Genomic DNA, 14488 nt, shown 5'->3' with positions numbered 1-14488 from the left:
GCCCATGCCTCTGGTCAATAGGAACGTGGCAACAGTGCCCCTCACCTACCCACTGACCAGGGCCGGCGTGGCTACAGTGCCCCCGCCTTCACCGCTGACGACAGCAAGCGGCAGCCTGGCAGAGAACACTATACGCAACTCGACTCGGCCACGCCCTGACGATCGACAAGACGGCGCACAGTCCTCCTAGGCATGCGGGTCCCGCACCTAGGGGAACCCGGCGAACCACGAGCCCTCAGCGGGACCTAGCCCGGGTCCCAGGACACCAACAATATGGACCCACCGACTTGTAACATTACCATTGTACCCCCGGGGGTTGGACTATAAACCCCCCGGGAGCCCACGATCAGAGGCGAGCGAGAAAGCAAGCAGAAGACACATACGAGAGAAAAGCAAGTAAGCATAGGACTAGCCACAAAACAGCAACACCGGAGAGAAGGAGCAGCCCAAGCCTTGGCCAGCTTCCTTCCTCCTCCATACAGCTCTAGGAGCAACATTGTACTATCGATCATCCAACTACACTCGGCAGGACTAGGGGTATTATCTCTCCGGAGAGCCCCGAACCTGGGTATGTCCGGCGTCCCGCGCCTGCTCATGCCAACCTCGCCTCTGGAGCCCACCAGCGCCCTCGAGCCTCCTCCTCTCTTTAGCCATCCCTTGGCATCTATCGTGCGCCCACCACGACAGTAGTATTATCTGTGTGAAAGTGCGACAAATGTGCTCATCATGTGTGTCCTGAGAATAATAATTCTAATTGTTGTGCATGTTGATCCTGTGGCACTGATAGAACGAGCCAATGCATTGCTTGTTTTCAGAATAAATTTCAATTAAAGCTAATTAAATTTAAGTAAAGTGACCACTAACACTTGTTATTACAGTACCAATACAGACCCGCTCTTGAACCGACGTGTGGCCGGAATAGGTTTCTTAGTGGAGGCGTTTGAATGCGCTGAGGGTGCATGTTCTGTCGGGCGTGCAGCGGGCGAGGGAGGGGTAGTAGCTGTTGTCACCTGTACACACTCAGTTTACTGTTGAATCCAGTTCCCCAAGAGCTGAAAAATGAACTGCTGCCGCCTACCCACTCGTTCACTTGAAGAGACTCCAATGGTGATCCGAGGGGTGAGCCTGCTGGATATGGACTTCAGCAAGGAGTTCACCTTTGAGTTCGCTATTCAGTCCCATGGCTGCATCAAGTTGAATGTGATGTACACCAACGACCCGGACTCGGGAAGCTCTGCCTCACCGAGTTCAAGCAGTACCTACAGGACGACAAAGCACAAGGTTGCATGACTAGACCTTGTGCCCATCCATTCATCTCCTGACAGGGACCAGCGGATCGCCGTCGCCCAGGTATGCGTGCGGGACGAGGTTCTCATCTACCTTTGTTGTATGGTCATCAGAGGTTCTGGAGCATTCGCCCATTTCATCGGCAGCGCCGACTGCACCTTCGCTACGGTGGAGAGAAGGAAGGACGCGACGATTCGACCATCTGGTGCAACAAGCTTGTCGACATCCAGAAGCAATACAAGATCATCGGCAATGGGCAGGAGAAGGACTCCATGGTTGACCCCGCCGAGACCATCATCGACCCCTACTATGCCAACATGAAAGAAGACAACGATACCAAGGACCTGAACACGTGGGAGGTACCTCTGAATCTAGCCTACATAACCTACGCGCATACGCATGGTATGACATGTACACGCGGATCTTGGACATGAGTGCGTGTCTGCTTCCCGTAACCAACGAGTACACGGACAGCCGCAGCGTCATGATCGAGGGTGCCAGGAAGGTCTAGATGTTGTACTTTATCTGTTTAAGCACCTTTATCATCTGAGTGTTTCATGCATTAGCCTATGTGTCGTAATTATCTGTTTTGTCCAAAATATTTCTTCTAAAAACCCATTAACCTGTTTGTTTTTTAGTAGCTATTTGCTTATGTATGTAACTAGTTCACTCGGTTGATGTGCTTTAAATCTCCTTCCTCCCAACATATTCCCGTTCTCAGGTGGACCCAGCAGGTCTCGTACACAAACATATGGGACCAACCACCTATCCATTTGTATTTCTTTTTTTTGTTCAATCTTTCGTCCTCTTCCTATACAGTGGCTGGCGGCGCTGCCGCGCACGCCTCGGTGACCCATCATAGCCTATGGCATTGGCCAGGCCACCCATCTACTCCCACACATTGTCCAGCGGCGGCAGCTCCACCGGTCCACCCTGCACCGAACAAGTCAACCCTCGTACTCCCCTCCGCCTGCGTCTTCCCCCGCTCTGGTTCGTTCGGTCCGAGGTCTCGACGTCGTCCTCCACCTTGGTGCTCTCGCCACGGATCCGCCGTCTGTCTTTCCCAACATAGTCAGCAAAACAAGAGGAATCGAGAGACGACTGTTCATCGAGAGGCTGACAGTCCCGGGCCCACCATGTCCATGGCCTAGGTTTTATTGTTTAACATGGGCAGCCCATGACATGTTTCAACTTTTTTTGGATCCAGTAGGTATCAAGCGGTATGTGGGTCTCCCAGCCTAGCTTGTCTATAACATAAGCAGTCCAAGTTATATTTGTTTTTTCAAGACGACGCACAACTCAGATCTATTTTTATATAAGAAAGCAAAATTAAACCTATGTTTTCCCTTCTATAATAGTATATATATATATGTTATTTTATTTTATTACACACACACACACACACATATATATATATATATGTAGTGTTACTATTCATCACCCAGGGTGCAGAATAAATTATTCTTCACCCGAGATAATCTTACGATAATTTCATAATTAAATTATGTTTGCAATTTAAATAGTTACATTCCTATTGATTCATTACGTAAAATTTGGCATAACAAAATAAAAATATAGGTCATAAGACAAGAAAATTTGCAGTTCATGTGTATTTTACACTATGTTTTTATGTTTGTAATTTTACATAACATAAAATATTTTTACAACGATTATATATTTTCTTACGGTGTCTTTTTACCTCGGAAATAAGAGAAAAATTACGAAACGTAAAATTACGGGGCATTGATGGTAAAATAGAGGGGGTGAAGAATAACTATTCCTCCCCCAGGGTGACGAATAGCGCGACCCTATATATATATATATATATATATATATATATATATATATATATATATATATATATATATATATATATATATATATATATATATATATATAAATAATAGAAACAACATAAGGTTCCGTTAAACCTGTCGTTCGTCCAACCATTTTATAGACCTTCTCACTTCCTTTATTTTTTGTTTTCATTAATTCTATATCTGAATTTTCTCCCACTTTCTTTTTCGATATAATCTGAGTTTTCTTCCAGTACTTTTCCCTATAACCAACTCAACTGTCCCATGTCTAGCCTAAAAAATAATAATACCTCACATCTTATTAACTCATCAAATTAAAATGATATTTTATTTCATATATCAAAAGTTCTTACAAAATAAAAATAATAATTGTTTTTATATAACTTGACAAGTTAACTGCTAGTGATTGCATACATAAGCTTGCAAAGATTTTACTGGCCAATGCAGTAATAGACGTGCAATCATGTGTTTATGTTTTTATAACATTTTTCCGTCCAACCCAACATGATATTTTCACCCAGCTCAACAAGTCTACGGATTTCGAGAAAAATACAAATGGGCTTTAAATCTATCTATCTATTATATAATTAAAATAGAAGACAAATAAGACACCACATTAATCCACATAGACTTATATTATTACCACCATTTGATCAGAGTAACAATGGCTCGGATTTAAAGATTTTACGTAACATGTAAATATGTACGTGTCGGCAAATTGAACTGTCACATCTTTATGCGTACCGGTTCAGAAACAATGCTTTCGGCAAAAAAAAACACAACACGCGGATTGAAAAAAGTAGAAGTTATGTGTCAACAATTGTCACATATAATGCCTAATTAGAACTTGGAAGGACACGTACCTAACTCGGTAAGCCAAGAGCACGTAAACACATACACATGCAAAGGAGTGCATACGGACACGGTCACCATTAAAATACACGGCTGGCCGCTTCCATCATCATGTTGTCACATATGTCCTTTAATTGGAAATATAAACATACAAGGACTCCATAAAGACAACGGCAAGAACTCATCCATAAAAATACAGCCTGCCGCAGCCATCAGCCAGCACACGCCCACCATGGAAATCCCTAGCAACTCGCGACTCAGCACCATACCAAGAAAACTGAAGCCATTCAGCTCTACGATGCCATGACTTGACTATGCCACCACCAAGAAAATTGAAGCCAACAGACTCTAACGCAAGATGTTCAGACTCGGTGCACAACAAATATCGAAGCCAGCCCAAATTATGAAATGTTATGCAACTCGATTTCTATAGAAGTTACACCCAGCCATCTGAGTTTCCTTCTCACCTGAATCAACAAGGTTAGTAATTATTATTACTATGAACTCACTTTTTTAGCTAAAATCTTCATATTTATGTTATCAATTGACAACTACTTTTTTAATCCTTTTGAAGTGAAAATGCTAGGGAATACAAGAAGCTGAGAGACTTCAACAAGAGACCAAAACTGGGATGTTTAAGTGAAAGTAACAAGAACATGGATACAATCAATCCTACAACCGATGAACTTATGAGCCTTGATGTGGTCTTGATGGATGTACAGGTTTATGCTATACATATTTAATTGCAGACTATTCTATTGTTTCAAAAACAATCGATGAGTGAGTCTTGATGTGATCTTGACAGATGAGCAGGTTTGTTCTATACAATTTGAAATGTGGACTATTTTATTGTATCAAACAACAGTTGACAAGTATATAGTTTAGTTATTTTGATAGAGGACCAAACAACTCATGCTACCATACGTAAAAATTAGATGGATACTTATAAATCAAAGGATAACTAAGAAATATATTTATTCATTTAGCAATAGATTGTGGGAGGCACAAAATATGGCCCGCTGACAATGATATTAGAAAAAGTTTGCATACAATACACAGAGAAAGGAGGTGAAAGGATAATCAGAAATTTTTCATAACTACTACTTTGAGTTTGCTAGCAAGGACATACCACAACAAGCATATAAGAAGATAAATAATGCTTAGGTATGTCATAGTTGTAAATCAGATTTTGGGCTAATCCATCACTCTACCTATGTGGCAATTAATCACCAATTTGACAGATGTAGGATTATTGAAAGTTTTTCAGAATTTAATTACTACTTTGAGTCTGATACCAAGGTCATACTACAACAAGAAGCATATGAAGGTAAGCAATGCTCCGGTATGTTACAGTTATAAATCAGATTTTTGTTTAATCAATCATTATAACTATGAGGTAATTAATCACCAAATTGAAAGATGTCATGGGACTACTTACCCAGATGAAGCATATGGAACAAAAAAACAACAAAGAACCCCAAACCGTCATATATCCGTGATATTTATTTTCCAATACCAGAGTAAGTGCAGAGTGTATACCAATGTCTTAAGTTTTAACTTCCTCCATTGCGGTCGGCATTAAATTTTCAGGCTTAACATCTTGGGATGAAACCAAAGTTACGATATCGGAATGTTTGCTTATTATTTGGATGAATATGTACTCCAAAACCAAACCGTCCTTACAGTGACCTAAACAATGGTGCAAAAATGCAATTGTAAGTCCAATAATTTCGAAATCGCATCTTTTAATTACAAAACAAAAATATGTAATAGATTAACTGTTGATGGGTTTGTGCGTAAAGTCAACATGTGCGAAGAATACATAGGGATCTAGATATATCCAAAATTCAAGATCTTCTTCACAAGTATGAAACACTATCTATTCTGGTCTACTAATAACACATGGAAGAAAAAGTAAAAAAAATACAACGTTTAGCAATGAAGACTCAGATGCGCGATGTCTGTCATCTAATGGCGAGGTTAAATTATCTTTAGATTCAAGCTCAACAATAGTATTCTTATTTTTGGCAAGCAAAACTAGGCAGTAAAAAGAAGATTTATGCCTTGCTAGAGATGTTGTACTTGAATAATAAAGCTGAGGAGGTAAAGGTGCATTTAATTCATCAAAATAATTAACTAAGTGCTATCTTTTCTGTTCTTACTCACTGACTTATCTTGCAGTATGCCAAACAGTTGATAGATGACGAAGTGGACACCGTGTTGGAACAAGAAACGAAGAAGCAAGACATGCGAGCTAAAAGGGAGATTAATGTTTCCACCATACACACTTTTAGATTTTTAAGCATGTATTATTCTTAAATGCATTTCATTTTGCAGTCACAGAATAATGATGACCGACAAAGGAAAAGGTTATGTGTACTGGTGCCTAAGAAAAAAGAACCACACGATATTAATGGGACTATGCTGAACAAAGATAGGCATTGAGACAAAATATCATCACCATATGGACTCCTCAATGACTATGATAAACGAAGATGTATTGCATTATTAGGTGTCGTGGAGGATGGACGCACCGAGACAAGTGTTGTAGAAAGAAAGCAAAAATACCTGCGAGAACAAAAAACTGGTGCATGCAAAAGTAAAAGGTAATTACAACTCTTGAAGATGAAGACTCTGATATTTGCCTATGGAAAATGGAAGGCCTAAGTGAACAAGGAATTTATCCAAAAGATCGATTGATTAGTAGCTTACGGATAGTAAAGGCAGACTATTTATTTACGTAGATATAGTATGAGTACTTGGCAGCTACCAAGATAAGAAGAATCTTATCATATGATAAGAGTGTGATGCAAACTGTAATTCTTTTCAAATACATTCATACATGCACTTTTGTTGGTCTTTTAGAGGTAAAGGTGTTTTCTTCAAAAAATAAAGTATCATGTTTACAATTCTCTAACTATAAATCTTACACAGGAATTGATGGACGATGGGGTGGGCACCGTGTTAAAACATGGAATGAACAAGCAGCACATGCTTGATAAAAAGGTGGTTTATTTATTCACAGTACACACTTCTAAATTTTTAGACTTTTGTCTAATTTTGAAAATTCATATTTATTTTCAGCCAAAAAATAATAAAGTTTCAGCTACCAAATTATCATGTGAACTGGTAGCTTATGGCCTTTTCAATTTAAGAAGTCCATGAGAAAATCTTCAATAGCATAACCATCTCCTAAAACACAAGATTAATATAATATCCTAGAAGGAAGCACATAAGATAATCTGCATTAGAAAGGACACAATGAAGTACAACACTTACATTGGTACAAATCCAAAAACATGAGCAACTAAAAAGGTTGCAAATAGCTATTTCTCCCCCAATATGCTTATACGGATATACTCCGATACATACTTCTCATGGACCATGGCCGGTGTGTCTCCTCTGCTCAGATCCATCACAATCAGCCTCCCTCCAGCAACCATTTTTTTGTTCTCAATGCCGCCAAGACATGGATGGCCTGCTACCAACGACCTAACACCCAACTCAAAGAGTTCGACCCTGCTTCTTGGTCCACCCCGGATCTCCATGATTAGGGCTTGCATCCTATGTTCGCAAACAGAAATTAGAGGAAAAGAACCAACGATTAGAGCTAGGTAGCCTGTGAATTACTTCTGTGAAGGTCAGCAACGACATCTTCCATCCCCGGCTGCGAATCGGAGGCGGTGGTGCGGTGGCGCATCTGGATGTGTAGCCTGGTGGGGATGGACTTTTTGTCCTTTTTCGAGCGAAGCCAACAGGGGACTTTTTTTTACTGAAGCCTGGAGGGAGGGGTAACATGTACGTCTGTTTTCTCTGAGATAAAAATAAAAAGTACATAGTGGTAGCATTATTACTGACTCAAATGGACCCACATCACAACCACTAGGTCTATAGCATCCCGTTATAATTGATACACGGGCTACACAAGTAGTAGTAAAAATGATGGGTGGGTATAAAATAAAATAACAGTAATTATCACAATGCAAAAATAATAGATATGAAGATATATAAGCAAGTTTTTTTTAACACAATACAGGCGCAAACACTCATATATACGCGCATACACTCACTCCTACGAACACATACGCACACCCTATCAAGTTTTTTAACATAATACAGACGCAAACACTCATATATACACGCATACACTCATCACTATAAACACACACGCACACCCTACTCCTATGAGCACCGTATAAGAAGCTAAAAGGTATAATAGGTAGTGCTCAATAAACACCCAAGCAACATTCATACTAATCTTTACAAAATATAATTGGAGACATTTTTTACTAAACCACTTTTTATTTAAAATTTTAGCCTTGCAAATGTGCGCATACACATGCTAAGGTAATGATGTTTTCTTTTAAAAACAAAGTATCATGTTTACAGTTCTCTAACTATAAATCTTACACAGGAATTGATTGACGATGAGGTGGGCATCGTGTTAAAACATGGAATGAACAAGCAACACATGCTTGATAAAAAGGTGGTTTATTTATTCACAGCACACACTTCTATATTTTTAGACTTTTGTCTAATTTTGGAAATTCATATTTATTTTGCAGCCAAAAAATAATAAAGTTTCAGCTACCAAATTATCATGTGAATTGGTTCCTGTTAAAGAGAAACTAGACGATAGTAATTATATTGTAAGACCGAATTTATAGCCTATGTCGTTAGTCCAGAAAACCATCAAAGGATAAAATAGATGAAAAAGTGAAGAGTAGATGGAGTTACAAAGAACCATATACAAAGCTAAAAGAAATTGCATACAAGGTAATGAATAAATCTATCAAAATCTAGTCGCGCAAATGTGCGAGTGCACCCGCTAGTTCGATCATAATATATAAACGGGCTGCATAGATGCTACATCACTGTTTCACCCAGCCCACCAAATGGACTGGCTGACATGTGGGCCAGTAGGTCGAAGCCTAAGCACTTTCACAAAAAATAAAAATACAAAGGTCAAAGCCTAAGCAAGGCGTTGGATTTACATCCAACGGCCGGCATTCTTCTTCAATCTCTCGTCTTCTTCGCCCAGCGTTGCCGGGACGCTAGCTCCAGCCTTCGGCATCCAGTGGCGCTGTTTTGCGCGCCTCGCAGCGAAACACTACCCGGACGACGGCCAGGCCATCCCTCCACTCCTCTGCATCTCATATTATTCTCTGCCGAGTGTAGGCCCACCCCGCACCCGAACTAGTCAAGTTTCCCACTTCTCTCCGTCAGCGACTCCACTGCCGCGTCTTCCCCATCTCCGGGGCGTTCCAGTCTGGGGCCTCGCCATCGCCCACCGGCTTGGTGCGGGGTGTGGTCAGCATGGTCAACAAACGAGAGTCATCGAAAGATGACTGTACATGGAGAGTCTGATAGTGGGGACTGATGACTGTACCGACTTGAATGGACGAAGTACTCTCCTTCACCTCCGTTAAGCGAATTTTGCCAATGGACAAATCTTGGATTGCTTTCGATGGATCTTTGTCTCCTACATCAATTGGCAATTTCTCTACTTGCGAGCCGTTAGATTCATCAAACTTCACATATACCTTCTCTTCAACCTTTCGTGTGAAATTGTTTTAGACACGGTAAGTGTGAGAGTTTGAACCATAACCGAGTAGAAAACCTTCATGAGATTTAGGAGAAAATTTTGAACGATGATGCTTATGAAGAATGTAGCACTTTGAGCCAAATACTCGAAAGTACCCAACTTGGGGTTTGTTACCGGTGAGTAGTGATGTCTGCTAGACTACGTCGGTATTTCCTCAAAGAGGAAGGGATGATGCAGCACATCGACGATAGGTATTTTCCTCGATGATGAGACCACGGTTATCAAACCGGTAGGAGAACCAAGCAACACTACGTAAACAACACCTGCACACAAATAACAAATACTCGCAACCAGACGTATTAAAGGGGTTGTCAATCCCTTTCGGGTAACGACGACGGAAATTGGCAAACGGCTGTGATAAAAATATGATAGATGGGATAAATAGATCTCAATAAATTGTAGCAAGATATTTTTGTATTTTTGGTTTAATAGATCTGAAAATAAAAGCAAAGGCAAATAGATCTCAAAGGCAAATATATTAAAGAAGAGACTCGGGGGCCGTAGATTTCACTAGTGGCTTCTCTCAAGAAAAATAGCAAATGGTGGGTAAACAAATGACTGTTGGGCAAATGATAGAACTTCAAATAATCATGATGATATCCAAGCAATGATCATTATATAGGCATCACGTCCAAGATTAGTAGACCGACTCCTGCCTGCATCTACTACTATTACTCCACACATCGACCGCTATCCAACATGCATCTAGTGTATCAAGTTCATGGAGAAATGGAGTAATGTAATAAGAACGATGACATGATGTAGACAAGATCTATTTATGTAGAAATAGACCCCATCTTGTTATCGTTAATGGCAACAATACATACGTGTCGGTTCCCCTTCTGTCACTGGGATCAAGCACCATAAGATCGAACCCATCACAAAGCACCTCTTCCCATTGCAAGATAAATAGATCGAGTTGGCCAAACAAAACCCAAATATCAGAGAAGAAATACGAGGCTATTAGCAATCATGCATATAAGAGATCAAAGAAACTCAAATAACTTTCATGGACAAAAAGATAGATCTGATCATAAACTCAAAGTTCATCCAATCCCAACAATCACACCGCAAAAAGAGTTACATCATATGGATCTCCAAGAGACCATTGTATTGAGAATCAAACGAGAGGAGGAACCATCTAGCTACTAACTACGGACCCGAAGGTCTACAAGAGACTACTCACGCATCATCGGAGAGGCACCAATGGAAGTGGTGAACCCCTCCGTGATGGTGTCTAGATTGGATCTAGTGGTTCTGGACTCTGCGGCGGTTGGAATTGATTTTCATCGATTCCCCTAGGGTTTCTGGAATATTGGAGTATTTATAGAGCAAAGAGTCGGTTTAGGGGGCACCCAAGGTGGGCACAACCCACCAGGGCGCGCCTGGGCCTCCAGGCGCGTCCTGGTGGGTTGTGCTCCCCTCGGAGCACTCCCAGGCGCTTCTCCGGCCCACTGGATGTCTTCTAGTCGAAAAAATCCACAAAAAGTTTCGCTGCGTTTGGACTCCGTTTGGTATTGATTTCCTGCGATGTAAAAAACATGCAGAGAACAACAACTGGCACTTGGCACTGTGTCAATAGGTTAGTACCAAAAAATGATATAAAATGGCTATAAAATGATTATAAAACATTCAAGAATGATAATATAACAACATGGAACAATCAAAAATTATAGATACATTGGAGACATATCAGCATCCTTAAGCTTAATTCCTACTCGTCCTCGAGTAGGTAAATGATAAAAACAGAATTTTTGATGTGGAATGCTGCCTAACATGTCATCTCATATTCTTTTCTTTATAGCATGGACATTTGGACTTTTATATTGTTCAAAGCAATAGTCTAGTTTTGACATGATAATTTAGATACTCAAGCATACCAACAAGCAACCATGTCTTTCAAAATATCAACACTAAAATAAGCTATCCCTAGCCCATCATGCTCAATCATTGATCCATTCATGAAACACACTCGCATATTAGCTACACCCCATGATCAAGTACGATCATAGTGCCCCCTAGTTGGTGCTTTATAAGAGAAGATGGAGACTCAAATTAAAATAAAAATTGCATAAAGTAAAAAGAAAGGCCCTTCGTAGAGGTAGGTAGGGATTTCTAGAGGTGCCAGAGCTCAAAGCGAAAATTGAGAGATAAAAACATTTTGAGAGGCATACTTTTCCCACCAACAAAAATGACTTAGAGTTCCCAACACTTTCCATGCTAGATATATCATAGGCGGTTCCCAAACAGAAAATAAAGTTTATTCCTTTTCCACCATACTTTCACTTTCCATGGCTAACCGTATCCACAGGTGCCTTCCATACCAACACTTTTCAAGGGATTTATTATTTGACAACATAAAGTAAATTCATTGTTTATTTCAGGACTGGGCCTCCCTAATACCTTTGCCTTACTCTCGTGCAATGACAAGTGACTAAACACTCATTGTGAGAATAACACATCTAGCATGGAAAATATTAGCCACCCCTCACCGCCTCGCGAGCGGTGCGAGCACACAAAAGAGAAATTTATTTTGAATATTAGAGATGGCACATACAAATTTGCTTAGAACGGCAAAAGAATATCGCATATAGGTAGATATAGTGGATTCATGTGGCAAAACTGGTTTAGAGGATTTTGGATGCACAAGTAGTGATCATACTTAGTGCAAAATGAAGCTAGCAAAAGATTGAGAAGCGACCAACCAAGAAACGAATAATCTCATAAGCGAGCATTAAGCTTAATTAACACCGAATAATGCAGCACAAGCAGGATGTAATTTCATAGCATGACTATTGACCTTCGTGCTTGCATAGGGAATCACAAACCTTAACACCAATATTCTTACTAAAGCATAATTACTCATCCACATGACTCACATATTACATCATCATATCTCAAAACTATTACTAAGAATAAAGTTTATTTTGTCCAATGATCTTCATGAAAGTTTTTATTATATCCTTCTTTGATATCTATCACTTTGGAACTAATTTTCATGTGTTGCTTTTGATAAGCTCGAACAAATATAAGTGAAGATCATGAGCATAATTTTTTCTTTCTCTCAAAGTAATTTAAGTGAAGCAAGAGAGAATTTCTTGAAAATTTTACTAACTCTCAAATAAATCTAAGTGAAGCAAGAGAGCATTTCTTCAAAAACACAATAAAGCACACCATGCTCAAAAAGATATAAGTGAAGCACTAGAGCAAATCCATAGCTCATAAAAATTTAAGTGAAGCATAGAGAGCAATTCGAACATGTCATGGCATAATTTTGGCTCTTTCAAATAGGTGTGTCTAGCAAGGAATGAAGACTTAAAACAAAAAGCAAAACAAGAAAAGACTCATATCATACAAGACGCTCCAAGCAAAACACATAGTATGTGACGAATAAAAATATAGCTTCGAGTAAAATACCAATGGTCGTTAGAAGAAAGAGGGGATGACACTCGGGGCATCCCCAAGCTTAGTTGCTTGCTTCTCTTTGGATAATAACTTGGGGTGCCATGGGAGTCCCCAATCTTAGTATCTTCTTACTCCTTATTCCTTCATCCATCATAAGATAATCCAAACTTGAAACTTCAATCACACAAAACTCAACAAAACCTTCATGAGATCCGTTAGTATAAGAAAGCAAATCACTACTATAAGTAGTGTAGCAAACCAATTCATATTTTATTCTTGCATTATATCTAATGTATTTGAACTTTTATATGGCAAAAACTCATCAAGAAAACCATAGAATCATCAAAACAAGCACAAAACGCAAAGAAAACAGAATCTATCAAAAATAGAATAGTCTGTAGCAATCTGGATGTTTTGAATACTTATGTAACTCCAAAAATCTTGAGAAATTAGGAAAACCTGAGAAATTTGTATATTAATCTTCTTAAAAATAATTGGTATTTTATCACGCCCTGGTTAAAAATGAAAATTATTTTTGTGAGCGTGAAAGTTTCTGTTTTTCAGCAAGATCAAACAACTATCACCCAAGAAGATCCTAAAGGCTTTACTTGGCACAAACACTAATTAAAACACAAAAAACACAATTATAACAGTAGCATAATTGTGCAAACACTCAATAACAGAAATAAAAAAGCAAAAATAAATTTTATTCATTGGGTTGCCTCCCAACAAGCGCTATTGTTTCACGCCCTTAGCTAGGCATAAAGCAAAAGGATCTAAGTTTTGTCATCCTTGTCCAACTCTTCAATCAAACACTTAGAATTCTTGAAAGATTTATCATAAAGATTTTCAATGATAATACTCATAGGAACAAATTTAAAGAATTCATTCTTGCCCAAGGGATCTCTTATAACTTCAACAAAATCCGGGTGAATACTAATCATTTTAAGATCTTCTCTATTGTTATTACTAGAAGTATCACCCTTGTTCTTATTAACAGTAGAGATTGGCAAAAAGGATACCATAGGAGACTCTCTATCATGAATATCATGGTGCTACTTTGAAGCACAAGTGTGGCAAAAAGGATAGTAACATTGTCCCTTCTCTCTTTTTCTCTCATTTTTTTATTTGTGTCTTCTCTCATTTTTTGGCCTCTTTTTTTGTTCGGAGTCTCATATCGACTTGTGGGGGAATCATAGTCTCCATCATCCTTTCCTCACATGGGACAATGCTCTAATAATGAAGATCATCACACTTTTATTTACTTACAACTCAAGAATCACAACTCGATACTTAGAACAAAGTATGACTCTATGTGAATGCCTCTGGCGGTGTACTGGGATGTGCAATGAATCAAGAGTGACATGTATAAAAAATGATGAACGGTGGCTTTGCCACAAATATGATGTCAACTACATGATCATGCAAAGCAATATGACAATGATGGATCATAATAAACATTACAGTGGAAATTTGCATGGAAATATATCTCGGAATGGCTATGGAATGCCATAATAGGTAG

The 14488-nt window shown here is 39.3% G+C and overlaps 1 long non-coding RNA gene across 1 annotated transcript; it reads right to left on the bottom strand.

The window, feature by feature from the left end:
* Nucleotides 1–3983: 3983 nt before the first annotated feature.
* LOC123105629 (uncharacterized) lies at nt 3984–7748 on the bottom strand. The gene is made up of 3 exons (XR_006450967.1): nt 7587–7748; nt 5496–7520; nt 3984–4423 (listed from the first exon to the last, which is right to left on the bottom strand). It is a non-coding gene; the product is annotated as an uncharacterized lncRNA (long non-coding RNA).
* Nucleotides 7749–14488: the final 6740 nt, after the last annotated feature.

This window comes from Triticum aestivum, chromosome 1A (genome assembly GCF_018294505.1).
Source record: "Triticum aestivum cultivar Chinese Spring chromosome 1A, IWGSC CS RefSeq v2.1, whole genome shotgun sequence".
NCBI classification, from domain to species: Eukaryota; Viridiplantae; Streptophyta; class Magnoliopsida; order Poales; family Poaceae; genus Triticum; species Triticum aestivum.
The sequence above is the reverse complement of the archived record's forward strand: the minus strand, read 5'-3'. Positions and strand labels throughout refer to the sequence as shown.